The sequence below is a fragment of the Anser anser genome (assembly GCF_964211835.1).
Source record: "Anser anser genome assembly, chromosome: 1".
Taxonomy (NCBI): domain Eukaryota; kingdom Metazoa; phylum Chordata; class Aves; order Anseriformes; family Anatidae; genus Anser; species Anser anser.
Window position 1 is genome coordinate 37,390,292 of NC_139720.1, and position 16,336 is coordinate 37,406,627.

The 16,336-nt window shown below is 40.5% G+C and overlaps 2 long non-coding RNA genes across 6 annotated transcripts in view; one reads left to right on the top strand and one right to left on the bottom strand.

Moving 5' to 3' along the window:
• LOC310888563 overlaps positions 1-16,336 on the bottom strand; it is a 48,579-nt gene that overhangs the window by 26,373 nt on the left and 5,870 nt on the right. For 3 of the 4 annotated variants that reach the window (XR_014575935.1, XR_014575936.1, XR_014575937.1), the window contains exons 2-4: positions 8,390-8,481; positions 5,832-5,921; positions 553-625 (exon numbers count right to left, since the gene is read on the bottom strand). This is a non-coding gene — a long non-coding RNA (uncharacterized lncRNA). Of the gene's footprint in view, positions 1-552; positions 626-5,831; positions 5,922-8,389; positions 8,482-9,794; positions 9,827-16,336 lie in introns of those variants that run through there. The other variant, XR_014575938.1, reaches the window with a different exon arrangement.
• Positions 3,823-8,478, top strand: LOC310888572. 2 transcript variants are annotated; one of them, XR_014575940.1, is made up of 3 exons: positions 3,823-4,069; positions 6,484-7,546; positions 8,340-8,478. It is a non-coding gene; the product is annotated as an uncharacterized lncRNA (long non-coding RNA). The 2 variants fall into 2 exon arrangements; XR_014575941.1 differs by lacking the exons at positions 6,484-7,546; positions 8,340-8,478 and adding an exon at positions 4,228-5,617.

Genomic DNA, 16,336 nt, shown 5'->3' on the forward strand with positions numbered 1-16,336 from the left:
AATTGAAAATAAAAATCACTGCTTTTTATTGGTTACAGGCCATGTATGTAGTAGCTGGTGTCTGTGCAGATTTTAGCTGTGTTATTCTTGCCGGAAAACCTAAAGAAGTGATTCTCTTGTCTACAAATATAGACCTGTCAAGGTTGAACAGTTATGTTCAATGTCATCATAAGCAAAACTGACATTTTATTTACTCATTTGTACCACTGGAGTGTCAGCTCAGCAATGATTAAAGCTGTCAGTAGAATCAACAAATAGTGTAAAAACATTGAGCTGCCAGTCCAAGTTTCTGTTTCATTGAACATGTTAGTTTGAGTGAAGCTTTGCCTGAATGTTTTGATGGTTTTGTGGCTTATTTTCACTAATTAATTTGCTTGACTATTATCCTCTGGAGGCAAACAATGTAATTGACAAATAAAATGGCTCTCATTCATTCATTCCTCCAAAGGAAATCCTGTGCAATTGGATGTGAACTTACAGCTGATCTGCAATTTTGACCAGAACCTTTTTTATGCTGTTCAGATTTCTCTCAAGGAACTGAAAGTCACCCACCTAAAGAAGAGATTAATCCAGGTCTTATCTCAGGAAGATAATGTGCATGAAAGAAACAACCTGCAGTGTTGACCTGTACAGACAGACACACATTTCAGAGACTGTTAGATTAGAATTTGGTAGGTTTTCCTTAGTCTATGTATTACAAAGTAAGAGGAAGGGAAGTCAGTGAGAACAAGGGGAAAAACTACCCTGGGTTTTCAAGCTTATTTGCAAACATCAGGGCTTAGTTCAGGTTGGCCTGCAAATTTTATTGCTTTGTTCACACACAAAATTTAGCTCTGGAAACCCTTAAATGCCTGATTCAGAAAAAAGTAATTTGCTCTTGCTGATGAGAGAAAACATTTTTTCCTAGTTTACATGGACATAAAGCGAACACAAGATGTGTGAAAAAACAGATATGGTGTAATTTCTCAAAACAAGATGCTGGCATGGTATTCCTAGACAAAGAAACAACACTGCACCCTGTGTACTGTAATAAAATAGCTAGGACTTGCTGTGTGACTAGTTTTAAATCACTTCCATGATGGCTGTTGACTTTCCTGACAGACGAGCCAGTAGACAGAACAAAAGCTACACGATGCTTTTTACGAAAGAAATGTAATTGCTGCCATACAGTTCGGGAGAAATTACTTAAGCAAGCATCAAAACAATCAATAGAGCAATTCGATTTGCATTCAGGCAGGCCTGATCCTGCAGGAGAGCACCCTTGCCTACGGACACAGCTCTGCAGGGCTGCTCCTGTAAGGAAACCTGAGTGCACAACGCCTTCGATAGCTCCACCAGCATGTGCACTTAACATGCTTCTTGTGCCAACCTGTCGGCAGGACCTGCCCCTTTATCATGCAGCCAACATTAGCCCGGTCAAAAATAGATCATGTAAGTATGTCACTGAATGTCTGATGTTCGCAGGCTGGTTTCTAACCTGCTAACAGATAAGATTTCTCTGACTCCAAATAGTCATACTGTAATGTACTTGCAGCATTCAGCCAAATATTGATCTAATTCTTTTCAAAAACTTCAGAAGTGAAAAGAATTTAATTTATTTCTAAAAGTTATCTTACTGTTTTTCACCATATAAAATGCACTTGCAATAGCTGCTTGCCACGCTTATAAAATCTATTGGAACAAACAAAAGCTATTTGTGTATCCTAAAACTGAAACCTCCCATTTTACTTACATGAATTTATATGAAATTGCTTAAGAAGTTATGTCTAAAAATTATTTCATATTTTCAATTTAAGGAGCACTATTTTAATTTTAATTTTTGTCCACGATCCTGCCTCACTTATAATTTTGGATCACAAAAGTTTCAACAACATTTACGACATTTAAGTGGTGTTTTTGTTTTTACAGTGGAGTATGCAAAGACACCATGGCAGGGCCACCAAAGCTGCTCCTAAGGTAAATTTGGGTAAAGGCTGAACACAATTTTTAGTTCAAGTTTCTTCTTTCAATGCAAACTTTCAACTTTTTTCTAAAAAAAAGTGAAATAGTTTTCTTCATATTGTACAGGTAATACAGCAGACATTTGCAGACCAGCTAAAATCACAGCAATCTGATCACAGTACGTGTTTGTACTATCTACATGCTAACAAAAAGCCAGAAATGAGCAGCTATTCATACATTTTATTCTCTCATTTAGGTGACGCGTATTTGCTTCCAGGAAAACCTTTTTCTTTAACAAAACACACCCTCTTCACCCTATTTTAAAAGTATTCTGTAATGATCTTCTGCCCTCTTTACTCTGTTTGCATCACACTTTTGTGCTGCTACAGCACTGGCTTTACAGTGTGCATCTATAATGGTATTGTTTAGCAGAAGTTAAGTCCTCAGCAGGTTCCCTTAATCCTCTAAGTCTTCCCTCTATAAGAGATCATGAGCATGGGTCTGCATTCCTCTCAGAAAAGAACAGGATTCTATTAATATTAAAGAGACATTTACCAGCACATCCTTTCTGTATTTGTTGTTGTTCTTTAAAGGAAAAAAAGAAAAGAAAAAAAAATGAAAAAGAAAAAAAAATTAAAAAGAAAAAAAATGGAGAAATAATTTAGTCTAGCAAATGTTCTAACAGGGCACACTTAGCTTTACCTTAGGTGACCACCTACTCAGTAGGTATGTAATGAAGCTGAAGTATTGGGGGGACAACATCTGGCAAAGGCTTGTGAATTACAATTTTCTTTTGCAAGTGGAAAACCATATCCTGCACCAGGTCTCAGTGGGGTTTAATGCTGTCAGAGCATACAAGGTTTGTTTTGATCTGTTATGGAGTAACACACATAGCTTTCAGTTCACACTAATAACATCCCCGTGCCTGGGGTATACACCAATCCAGAGGCTACTAATTAAAGGTTAGAATTAACCAAACACAGTTCCTCTGCAAAACATATGAAACTTATTAAAACTTAAAAGTGACGTCTGGTTCTCAATATAAGCAAAGCAAAGAATGCAAGAGTATTGTGGAGGGTTATTTAAGCACATTTTATTTCAGCATATTAAAAATTTCCTGTGTCTGCCAGTTCAGCACATAACATTTTAATGTATCATGTGAAAACACAGCAAACTTTTAAAGAATCAATTGTCGGTCCTGCATATCATAAAATAAATCCTGTTTTCAGTATTACCATAAAGCTTTTTATGTTATTTTGATCTAAAAGAGGTTTTTCAAAAGTTCACAATTTTGAAAGCAGAGCAGCACAACAGTGTTGCAAGCCACGCTTTATTTATTTAAGTTACCAGCCAAACATTTTGGGACTAACCTCGCAAATACGAGGACTCAGACGAACTGCAAGTGTGCACAGTAGCTATTTCAGTTTGCGATACTATTTTAGTGAGTAAGCACAATGAGGCTCCCCTATACTAGTAGTACTTGATCTACAAGCAGAAAACTTTTTTGAAATAGAGGGAGTGATGTAACCTCCTAGATTTACTTCTTTGCTTCCATCAGCCAGTACAGAAGGCATAATAGGAGTGTAATGCAACTTATGTGCCCACTCTCTACTCATATTTACATCTTAAAAATACACCGTTGTTAGGCCCTCCAGTGTTATCTACGATCTTTGAAGCAAATGCTTTTGGTGCAGATAGGCTATCTCTGCTGGCAGAGCCTCCTTTCCCCAGCTGTGAGTGTCTTCAACATGTTGCAGCCTGTATGCTGAGCCTGATAATGCCTCCGCACGGGGCTTAATGAACTCATTACCCTTAATGCTGTTGTAACAAGATAGCTTGTAAATGTACTTATTTTTAATTAGGTCTATTCAGCTGCGTGAATTGAATTATATAAGACTAATTAATTAATGTAATTGAAGGCCTCATAAGGATAGAGCTTCCCAAACTGGCAAAACACACATTTGTCAAGTCATTCTGTTCCCAGGATTAATTAAGGGAGACCTGGATATGGCAACTTCAAAGGTGTTAGGAAAACTTAAAATCTGTTCAGGAATAGTAGTTACAGTAAGGGCTTTTTCTTTAACAGTGATTTTCTCACTACTTTACCTCAGCACAAAGAAAATAAAAGGTAAGACTATAAAATCTGCACTTGTAAGCTGTTTAAAATTGGGTTACGGTCCTATGGCTTCTAATTAAAAGATAAGAGCTGAAATCACTGAACATAGATGTATGTTATTAAACTGTGCACGTGTTGGTTTACAGCCAAAACAAACCTTCCTCCCACAGGCACTTTTTTTTTTTTTTGATCAAGCTGAGGCATAAAGACAACGTCCCAGCATATTTGTGCAGCTCCGAGTACAACAGGGCTCTGCTCCACGGCCAGAGCTCCTGGACACTATGATAAAACTGCTAATCCACGGTAACAAATGCTCTTAAACACACCTGTGTTACCAGATCAGGCCCCTGAAGCCCAGGGGTACAGAGCCTTGAGACAGGGCAGTCTGCTTGAGGATATACAGCTTTATTATAGCAGGTTAGCACAATTTAGGTGGCATTGAATGTGTACAGTAATGTATGTCGTGAAATTACTAGTTTGTTACTTAACAATAGTTATCCTTAAGGACAGTTCAAAAGGCAAAAAAAAGGCTTTTTTTTGTCTGAAAACACAAAGCTACTGTGGGTAGTTGGTGTGTCAGTAGGCGAGGAAAGGCTGAAGCCTGTAGCCCTTGTGCCTTCCCTCTCCATCCCACTGCCAGCTCAGCACCTGCACACCTCGTCACCTGTCCTGGCATCATCCCAACCTTCACATCAAGCCTCTGTCTCACCCTGCATGATAACATCTGTCAGCCTGTGGGCACAGGGGCCACTGTCAAGAGGCAAACTGGGTCTGCAATGCCAGCTGACGCCCTGAAGACTTCTGGTTGTTGTGCGGCTGAGGAGCAAGTTTCGCTATTTCAAAGGACGTGGAAACATGAAAACCTGTTTTGAAAGTGTGTCCCACAGGAATAAGCAAAGTGCTGAGGTTTCCTGTTTCTGCCTTTCACAAGGACCCAGATACTATACCTATCATATACCTATTATAACTTAATTTTTATATGAGATAGCTATCACCTTCATATACACACACATTAATATCATATATAAGTAGTGGGTTGGAAACGAGTGTGGCGTTCTGATAGAAGAATGAACATTCAGCTTCCTGAGTCCACTTTGAGACACATGCAGCATATGTGTTTCTGAACCAGAAGACAGACACTGCCTTAGTTTGGAAAACATCAGGAACAACCCACTGCTACTGCAGCCTTGGGTACCACAGCAGGGAAAGCCTAGTTCCTGGGTGAGATGCTGCAGATAGCTCACGTCTCCCATGCTCTAGCCATATCACAAAATATTTGGCACAGGGCTTCCCTGGACACCAGATCATAATGATGGCTTTGTGTGTTTTTGTTTGTTTGTTTTGATCAACATGCCTAAAATAACCAGAACTTTCTACAGCAGCTTGCCAGACTTGTTTCTGTGGCATGATATAAGGAAGTATCCCATCACATCGTATGGCATGGTGGGAGATCTTTGAGGGTTCAAGGTTTCCTTTGATACCCTCCATGCAAAGGAAGCAATTCTGGCTAAGTAAACTGACCAAGACTTGGATAGGTGAGAGTATGACAAAGTGACAAAATGTTCCAAACTGTCTTAGTGGGGCTCAGTATAGAATGTGTTTTCTTTTCTTCTCTTCCTCAGCAAGGAAAAAAGATGTTTATAGCTGAAGTATTATTATATTGCCACATTTTTCAATGCAAGCAATTGATCTCCTGAAGGATAAACATTGTAATGGGTAATAAAAGCTGAAGGCCCAGTCAAGGTATTTCTAGTAAAGGATCAAGCATCTTTACCTGCAGTGAGCTTCATGAAGTTCCCTTGAAAATGTTGTCAATTACTTGCTGGGAAATTAGTAGAGGCATGTGGTGATGAATGTGTCCTCTCTGCAGAAAATACATAAATAAATAAATAAAGGAATTGGCCTCTTAGCCTATTAGTAATTCAATTAAAAATTGCTACGCAACAGCATTCTTAGCCACCATAGCATGAAGCAAACTACAAGGGAAGGTAACCATGCCTTGCTCCCTTTCAGTCAACACTCTCTCTCTGCCAAGTATTTCTAAATGTCACAGGAATGTAGTTCATGTGTTTCACAGATTATGAGCTACTTTTCCCACTGCTTTGACCACCAGACACAACAGCATCCAAATGCAACACAATGGTAATTCAAACAAGACTGCACTTCCTTTTACATTATAGGTGTAACACCAGAGTGGGAAAAAAATAGATCCGTGACCTCTGCACTAGTCCAAAAAATGCTGTAATGATTTTTACCATAGAGAAAAAAAGCTGGAAGAAATAAAGTAGCAAGATAAAAGAGCAACACAATTAGCAGGGCTGAGCCTCAAATCCCTCTGATGGATATAGCTTATCTTCAGGATGAGCTGTAGGTGCCCAGCTGAATACACAGTCTGTAAGTTGTCTGTAATTCTGATTATTTTGCAGATAAGGATAACAAAACCTTAAAAAAATGCCTCTATAGAAAGGACACTTCCAGCTGAAGCTGCAGTCTACAACATGAGCCTTGTTGTATGTCCTCCAGAAAAGCAGAGGGAAGAGAGCAGGCTACAGACAGCTTTTCTGAAGACCTGGGGTACCCTATTCCTGCAGTTGCTCTGGCCACACTCCTGGAAGAGCACAAGGACAAATGTTTATTTCGTTATCATAGATAGTTCCAAAGATGCCCTGTGATCACTCCTGTAATGCAAAAGATAACCTCATACAATTACAGACACAAATTTTAAATTGTCAAATTGTACCACGCAGGCACACAACCAGTTCTGGCAGAGAACATTCCTTAGACAATCATGCTTAAGACCATTAACATTATTTTCCCTTCCGTATCTTTAACCTGATTGTGAACTTTTGACTTCTAAATGTGAATTTCTTGCCTTTCTGTTTTCTCTGAGCTGCACTTCGAACCAGACCTTGAACTGCAAATACGTAAAACTGTTTTTGTCAGAAAGCGCTTACCCAAATGTCTCTGGATTTAATGTAAGCTTGCCTGCTTAACCTCTTGGAGGTCAAGATGTTTTGTAATAACTAGATTTCACCACAAAGAGGAGGTCAGGTGGTATGGTGAGGACCTCAGGATAAAATCTGGAGGAAGCTTGTGTAGTGCTCACAGGACTGGGAGAAAGAGTAAAAGGAGGAGTTCGGGCATTTCCAGGATGAGCTCTAAATTTGGCATCGCTGTGACTCACACAGGTCTCTGTTCAGAACAGCATTATAATGGGAGCTACAAGGCATCACAGGAAAACATCCAAATATTTAAAGAAAGTGAAATGAAAATTAGAAAATGGAAAGCTCTTCTGGTCATTCTTCACAGGAAATAACAGTCATTTCCGTCCACCTACCTTACAGAAGTAACTGATGTCATCTGAAAGATGTACCTGCCGATACACTGGGTTTGGGCACCACCCTCTGCTTATCCTGGCTTGCACCATGCACTCCCACCCACAGCTCGCTGGTGGTTGTGTGCTGGAGCAACACCACAAACGCCTTCAAGGTATGCATGGATTTACTCCAAATGAGTCACTGCCCCAAGCTCTTCTGCAATTTTTATTTTTGTTTGGGTCTTCTTTTTTTTGGTCTACATTTAACAGACGTTGGGAAGGTCTTTCCCAGCTGATGGGATTCTTCTTTTGAGGTATAATAATACTGACAGTACGCAGCAAGGCTGGTAGCACTTTTCACCTGTGGTTACAAATCATGGACAAGGACATGACACCTATCTCCATTCTAAGCCACCTTTGCTTATAGGTTGGAGTGCACAATAGTAATCTATCACTGCCAGGCATGGCCCTCACATCAGAAAGCACAACTGCATGTGAGACACTTGAAAACGTTCCTCAGTTTTCAAGGTGATATCCTTGAAATCCTTGGTGATACTTTTGCTGGTCAGGACGCTGGGAGACAGGTAATATGGCCTTGAGTCCCCTCTGTCTGGGGAATCCCGTGGGTCTCCTTGGGAAGAATAGGTGTCCCTGTGTCTCCTTTCCCAGTGGGCCTGTTTTTGCTCAGTGTCCTCAGGCCAGTGCTGGTGCAGCTCAGTGGAAATGATGCAGCAGGAAGAGGTGGAAGAAAGGGGGTGCATCCCAGGCCCTGCTCTCCATGTTGTTTTTATCTTTATCAACAGACTGAAGTAAGTTCATTAAGAGCCCTGGAAGCAAGGCCCAGCAGACTGGCAGGATTCCCCACTTCTAATAGAGGCACTTAACTGCAAGATTAAGGAAATAGATTCTCTTCAGCAAGATCTTCTTTCAGATCCATGAGCTTTACATATCTCTGTGCATTTTCAGCAGGGTGTTTTGCTCTAGAATAGCCCAAAACTGGTGGCGAAAGAACTCACCTGGCCACAGCAGCTGAAGTTTGAAGATCCTCAAATGAAGGAACACCTGGAGCACAAATCTCCCTCCTTCCTGGGAAAGCCTCTGAGACATGCTGCCAAAGAGGAAAAACAACACCAGTGTTTCCAAATAAATCCATGATTATTACTGTGCTTATGCCTAAAAATTGATATTGCTTTATGAATCTCACTTCTGCAGGCGTGTGGGAGCACATCCCCAAGAAAGTTGCCAGCATGTCTGCATGAGGATAAGTTTCAAGCTCTCCTCCCTCTTTTGGCATTTCCCACGTCCTCAGTCAGCAGGTTCATTGCTGCAGCTCTGCTCTGGGCAGCCCACAGCCCTCCTCTTTCCCCTGGCCTGGGGAACTGCTGTGGTGTCCACCGCAGCATGCCCAGAGCTTCATCCACAACATTGCACTGATGTTTCAGCATGATGCCTAACTGGCAGCCATCTCTGGACACATGCAGGAGTTCCCAAGCTGGGACCAAAACAGAAAGGTTTGGGGTATGAGGTGTTCAACGGAGCTGGGGAATAGGGAGGGGAATTTATGAGGAAGCTGTCATGCATGTAATCTGAGCGTTAGGTCCCGGATTCATCGCTTCTAATTCAGGTGCTTAACTGATGTGCCTAAATTAGGGGCCTAGTCACTTCAGGGTCCTCAGACAGCCCCTGGAAAGAGAGAGGGAGAAGGCATGTAGGGGGCTGGAGGTGCTGTTCTCTTCCAGCCAGCCACTGCAGGACCCACAGGGCTCTGTCTTCCATGTTTGGGTCCCGCCACAGCCCTGTCCAAGGAAAAGAAGCATGAAGGTGGCACTGGGAACCGCTTTGAACCTGGCATCCCTGCCCCCATGCTCTCTCAGCCCTTCGAGTCTGAAGACTTTTACCACACAAATAATCTTTCTTTTTTTTTTCAGAAGAAACTTTTCTTGGCATAACAGATGTCTCCATTCAGTAATGTTGATCGAATACTATTCTAGTGAGTAAGGGTCTGCCTTTTTTAGGGGAGAACTGGCCTGTGTTCTTCTACTGAACTGAAAGGTGCACAGACAGGCTTTTCTGCAGCTCTCTGCTCTGCTAAAGTCTGGTTGAGGACCCAAACTTCCATAACCTGAAACGTTCAGATAATTATTCAGGGTTTCCACCAAGGCCCTACAGGGTGGTGGCCCACCACAATTCATTTTTTACCCCTACACATTTCCTTCCCGGGAAGCCTCCACCCACCATTAACTTCATCTAAGATAATGCCAAAAGAAACAAAGTCGTCTTTTTTTATATAAAGCATTCAAGCTTCTACCACAGAAACCACCTGATGGCTCAATTTTCACTCTTCCTTAAAAAATCCCGTGGATAAATCATGGCAAATACAAAGGCAAAAAATACTGATTACCACATACGGAGATACAGAACCTGCAGCTTTGCCTGAAACTGGCTGGTCTCTGTCACTGCTGTTTTCAAAGGAAAACATCTCAGTACAGAGTAAACAGTTTAAAATAAGGGAGTTTTTGATGATGGTAGAAATTCTGAGTGGAGGATGAGCAAGCTCCACGTTTCCTACCAGCTACCGAAAATAAATGGAGCTTTCACAGCTCTGGCTTTGTGTGGGGAGCGCGTGTAGGTGGAGAACTGGAGGGAAGTAGTGTAATAGCCGGCAGTGTATTAGTAATATGTACTTAGAAATCATAATAAGGCTGAATCACAAGTTACTCAGCACTTTACCCATTTATAATCTTGAAAGCTTGTTATGACTAATGCAATAGGCACTGACCTGGCTCAGCATATAGCTCTTTAAACAAACACAGACATTTCAGGGCCAAATCACCGCGTGCCAGGGCTCGCACCACCTAATTTGAGATGCCTGTTGTGGATACAGGAGTCTAGACCCTTTCCCTGGGTGCTGAGCTCCAGCGTGTGGGGGGAATTAGAGGATTTTGGAGGTGCTCCATTTAAAAAAAAAAAAAAAAAAAAGAACTGCACTTTGAGGAGAAAAAGGGTTTAAGAGGTGTGTCCCATGGCTCCCTCTCTTCTGAGCTTGGAGGCTAACCTCTCTCCTAGAAAAGCAGAGCAACCCTGCCTTTTTTATGCCCTTCAAAGCCAGCCAGCAAGGGCAGTTGTGTTTGTTTGTTTCTTGGGTTTTTTGTTTTTTTTTTTTTTGTTTTTTTTTTTTTTAGTATATACAACAATGCAGTGGCAGAAGCACTCGTCCATCATGTGGGAGACCCAAATCCAATTTCCCTGTCTGACTGGAGGTCCCTAGACTCCTGCCCCTCTGTGCATGGAGAAGCCATTAGGTAGGATGCATAAAAATATGCTGGAGCAGATATCTGGTTTCCTCCTCCTGAGGAGCACAAAGATGTACCAGCTCGTTCTCCTGGTCATAATTTCTACCCTTGTTATGCAAAAGAGGGGGAAAAAAGGGGGCTGCCCCAGCAAGGGCAGAGCAGAGTGTGCCCCCAGCACAGGGAAGAATGATGAGGGGCTTAGCCCCACATGTTGTGCACTTGGGTAACCACAGTCTGATGATCTCAGCCTTGGGGCAGCTTCTCAAATTTTTGTGATTCCTGTTGGAAGAGCTTAGGCTCCTTTCTGAACCTAGCCTTCAATGGTGTACTGCTGCTTACCTCTTTGTTCAAAAAAAAAAAAAAAGCAACCTGTTGTGAGCTGCCAAGGTCCAAACCTGTTTCTGTTTTGAAGTGCAAAGTGATTCCCACTGCTAAACACACACATTTATTTCATTTTTTTTTAAATCTAGGAAAGCAAATACACTACAATTAAAAATATGAAAGGTATATTTGATTGATTTCAGTTGATGCACTTTCTAGAGAAAGGAATTTGTGCTGTAATCTAAGCATACTCTTCTCGTGGAAAAATAAACAGGAATTCCTGTGTTTTGCCACACACACATTTAGCAGTTCAGCAGACAAAATCTAAATATATTTCCACCTCATCCATTGCTGATATTTCTTACACATACACAGTCTGTACTGGTAGAGTCACTGGCTCCAAAGATAGCTGATAAGTAACCCTTTGTAGTACACAACTTCAAAGAGGAAGAAAGGATGCTAAAATTAATCCAGTTGTCTAGGAATTTGCATTGTCTCCACTACTGCAGCACCTCAGCACCTCACAACCAGAAATGCATTTATTCTCATAACATCCTCATGTGGTCGGGAAGTACTATCACCCTGCTTTTTAACCCAGCTACCTTAGGGAACTAGGCTTATGCAACCACACTGTCCCTCAGCCTGTCAGTCCCCCTACAAACAACTTCTGGCCAATTCCAACCAAATTTAATAACATAACCTGTAGGCAACCTCGGCTTCAATAAGCCGGCACTGTGTTCAAGGACCAGCTGGTTTTGGGGGAGTGACTGAGACCCAGGAGACTAAGGGCTGTGGAGGGCCAGCACTGACAAATTTATCTGTGGTCTTCCTCTGCTGCCTTCATCCAGCAGATGCTGATGCTGGTGAATGGGGAATGTCTTCCACATTTGCACCGACGGGGCAGAGCATGCTTGGATCAGTGTCCAGCAGTAGTATGAGGCTAGCATTTCTGCCCGGTTTGACTAAAGCCTCTCAGTCTCATAAAGTAGATGCAAAAAGGGTTTGGTGCATGCAGGTGTCTGCAGGCATACCTGCATCCCAAATAGTGTGGCACTGTGGCACTGGAGATATTTAGCAGAATCAGGAGCTGAGCCCACTCCTAAGCATTTCCAATCAGTGCTTGATCTGCAAGCCTGGACTGTTTCTATTTTCATACACTGGAAAGTAAATAGAAAGTCAACAATAGAATGACTTTCTATAGGGATATATTTAATGCTTCACTAATTGTGAATAATTTTTAGGTACGATTGTGTACTTCTGTGTCCAAAAGGAACAGACTGCCTACCTGCAGGTATTTAGAAAATAATGTCAGACGTTCAAAATGTGTTTTGCTTAACAGCCTCATAATTTGCACACAGATAAGTGCGGTCTCTCTGCTAGATCTCACTATACCTCACAAGTAAAAAAGCAGAGAACATACATGGATGTCACTACATGACAGATGTTACTGATGTCTTTTATTAGCTAGTACTCTTCTCATGAAACAAAAGTCATCAAAAAATACATATACTGAGTAAATGAGTGATTTTTTTAGCTTTGCAAACAAAGTTCAGCAATCCGTGAAAAAAATATTACTGAAAATTGGCAAAATTATAATTTAATGTTATAATATACCCAAACTTCTTCAAAAGTTTAAAGTTTTCCATTATTTACACTGAAAAAAAAAAAAGGAAAAAAGAAAAATGCAACATGCTAAATGAATTAGAAATGGTCTTTGGAGAGGGAGGTCAAAAGACCCTCTGTTAGTAGGGTCTCTAGTAAGGGACTTCTGACTGATGAAGATAAAATATTTTTTAAAAGTATAGTAACCTGACATTAGTCAGACAACAGTACACCTCTAAACTGTACTTAAAAATAAATCTTTTCTTTTTTCTTTATTCCACATGATAGTACGGCTAACATGAACTACAAAAATATTCTTCATCTTCCAACTACATTGTAAATGCTTAAATGAAGGGATTATATTTCAACCCCTGTTAATGAACCTTTTAAAAAAATCCTATCTAAAAAAAGAAATAAAAATAAAACAGACATAATGACTTTGATTCACACAGCACTTAAAAACTTGCTTTGTTGCAGTGAACAGGCTTTGTCAGAAGCAAGCAATTCTGCTTACCTAGACAACATAAAACATACCCTAGCATATGGATATAAAAAAGTGAATGTTTTGAATCCTTTTGAAACTCCAGTATGTTGTGGCTATGAATTTTCTGCTAAAGGTCATTTGAAAATTAATTCCCTGCTTTCATTACTTGAATCCTAACTTAGCCTGATAGCAGGGAGGGGAGAACCAGACCTTTCAAAGAAGGAAATTATTGGGCCATAAACCAGGAAAAGACTCAAGTGTGAGTCTAATTCATACACATGTGGGAGGACACATAGGTTCTAAAATTGCTCAGCATTTGCTCAAAGCAAGTGAGTGCTTAAACATTTTGTGTTTGTGGAAAAACAACCTTTTTACTTTTTCCTGAATCACATACTGTAATTTTCATCTGGTTTAAAGCAATTCACTCATACTCACTCAGAAATCAATTTTCTTTTAGTTGGGGGTCTCAGAAAAAAAAAAAAAAACACATCATTTTTTATTTTGTATTTTCTTAAAGGTTTGAATGTATTTAAATAGTCAAGAAAGGAAGTGGAGTCTGAACTTGTTAGAACATATTTCTACTTAATGCAAACAAATAATACTTTAAAATATTCCATTTGTTTTCCAGTTGGAACTCACCCATTCCATTTTATGGTACGATTCAGTTATAACTCACAAAACATACCAGCAAACTCAGATTTTATTTTGAAATAGAATGGTCTCTAAAATATTGCACTTCCATTGGCTTGCTTATAACTTTTTTCCTTCTCTTTTTTTTGCAAACCACGTAACATTTCTCAAAATATCGATTTAAAAGCTTCCCCCCTGCTAAAAGGAAAAACCCAAAAGAGTTGCTTATATCTTTAACATCAGGAAATGCATGTAGTAAGAGCATAATAAGTAATAAAATCAGTGTTGATAGAAAAATAAATATAGTGCTTTTGCCTGGGTTAAATGTCAGATGTAAGGAAGTGCTGAGCATCCTTACTTCCTATAGAATCACTCATCCTTCCTCTACTGAGGCTGTTTCCAAAAAGGCTGTTATTAAGTCTGGGAAAGGATGTGGCAGCAAAAGATGGTAAAACACTTGAACACATGTGGATTGTAGACCTTTCGAGTATGAGCAACATTTATTTAGCAAAAAGAGCAAACGCAACGTCCAATGAAGAAAAGTAACCCATGGATTTCCATAACTGTAGCAGGGCTTAGGTAATGCACTATGCAGTGTTTGATTTAAAATGTTAAAATATTAAAAGAAGTTTTCTATAGCATAGTGTTCCTATCAAAGTGAAATGACTCATAAGAATGCTAAATTCAAACCAGATGGGCATAAACACTCACTGAAAAAAATCAGATATTTAGAGGTCAGCATGGGTCTTCATAAAAATGAAGACCTTGTCTGAGTTACTGAAAAATGAACTTCAGTGATAAAAAAGAAAACAAGAAAAAATATTAGTGATTTCATTTTAATTATACAAGCCACTGTCAATTAGGAGAACTAACATTTACAAAACTTTACATTGCCATTTTAATTTGAAAAAGATGGCTGTGGCAGTCTTTAGGCTTCAGATAAACAGCACTGCAGTGTCTCCCGTGCAGCGAGGGAGGATGGGATGCACAAGTTCAGAGTGCCACACTAATAGTCTGCAACAGCCCCTTCGCTTCCCACTGAGGAGTAATCCTGAGTACAGATTTGTACGGTACAGAAATCTTCCACCACTGCTCAGCGGCACGATGCCAGCCTTAACTTCCCTTTGAACCAGACCGCAGAGGGGGGGAAGTCTCATTCCTGCTATCATACCAAAAAAGTTCATACCACCCAACATTGCTGCTGCTCTGCTGTTAAAAGTGTGCGTTGTTTTGTTTTCCTTTCCTGATTTTATCCATTGCTCTCTACCATTTACAGATTGTCTGGAGCGTGTACTTATTTTAAACTTTTATACCCTACCAGAAGAAAAATATGTGGGCTCAAAATTAATATTGTTTTTGACTTATGGTGAAATTCCAGTAATGTTTAACTTGGACCACTAGACCTGTGCATTTTACAGAGAGCAGAAAAGAATACTTTTTGAGCCGAAATGTGTAATGGGAGTTCCCTACTGTTTTGTTGCTGGGATCTTGGACAACAAGAAAAATGATGAGCATATAACTTACTCCTTTTAAAACACGCAGACCAACTAAATGGAGAAAATAAGGGCTCTACCCATGCCATAAGCTATAAAGGCATATGTTTGTATCCCTGTTCCCTGATTAATTTGTTAACCGCTACCATTCAACCTCCTAATAAAAAATGATTGTTCAATGTATATTACTGTCAACGATTTTACATTCCAAACCATAATCTCTTGGGGCACAAGTCAGCAAAAGATATGTGTGGCTTCCATCGCGTAGAAGCCCACACAATGCCATGGAAACCAATTTCTCTGGTCTTCTGGGGCCTCCTGCGAAAGGGCCATAATTTTATTTTGCAGAAAAAAAAATTGCCTGTATTTTCGGCCTGTTTCTCTGTGATTACCAACTCTCTAAGACTGAAGGTAAGGGGTGAAACTCGTCCCCCGCAGCATTGCTCAGAGCTTTGCTGGTGGTGTTAGAGACGTGAGCACTGCCTGCAATGTGCACGGTGAGGCTTTGCAGGGCAAGCTGCAGAGCTGTCATTACAACATCCTGAAGGCTGCATAACACAAATGTTACGCATCTTCTCTTTGGTGGTTCTTTATGATTGATCCTTTGTTTGGCAGTAACTAAAAACATTGCTTGGAGTTTGGACCCCTTTACTAGGCATTTCTGGACACATCTAATTAAGGAATTCACCTTTGAAATGCTTCAGGTCCCAGCTGGTCTCTCCAAAGTAGGGCTGTATGCCCCAAAGGAGCACAGAGCCCCCATTCAGAGAAGGGTAGGAAAAGGGTATACATTAATACCCTGCGCTAAAAACCCTGCAAGAGTAAACTGCAAAGCATGAGGGAGACTGTAAAACACTGAGCAGGCACCGGAATGCTCTCTGAGATCTGAGAGATCGTGTAAATCTTCTTCAGAAGTATTATTCTGCAGAGAGACCCATATGTGTGACTGTCATGAGTGGGATGCTTCCAGTATTCAGTCTTAGAAAATGGTTTTGAACGCGACAATGAATATTTTTTGCATTATCTCACTGCAAAATTAAGGGAGATGGTCCTTGTCCACCAACATACACCACTGCTATTACCCATTTATTTCGTAAGGTTCAGTTTATCTATGTGCTGCTTAGAGCCCAAAACTATTAG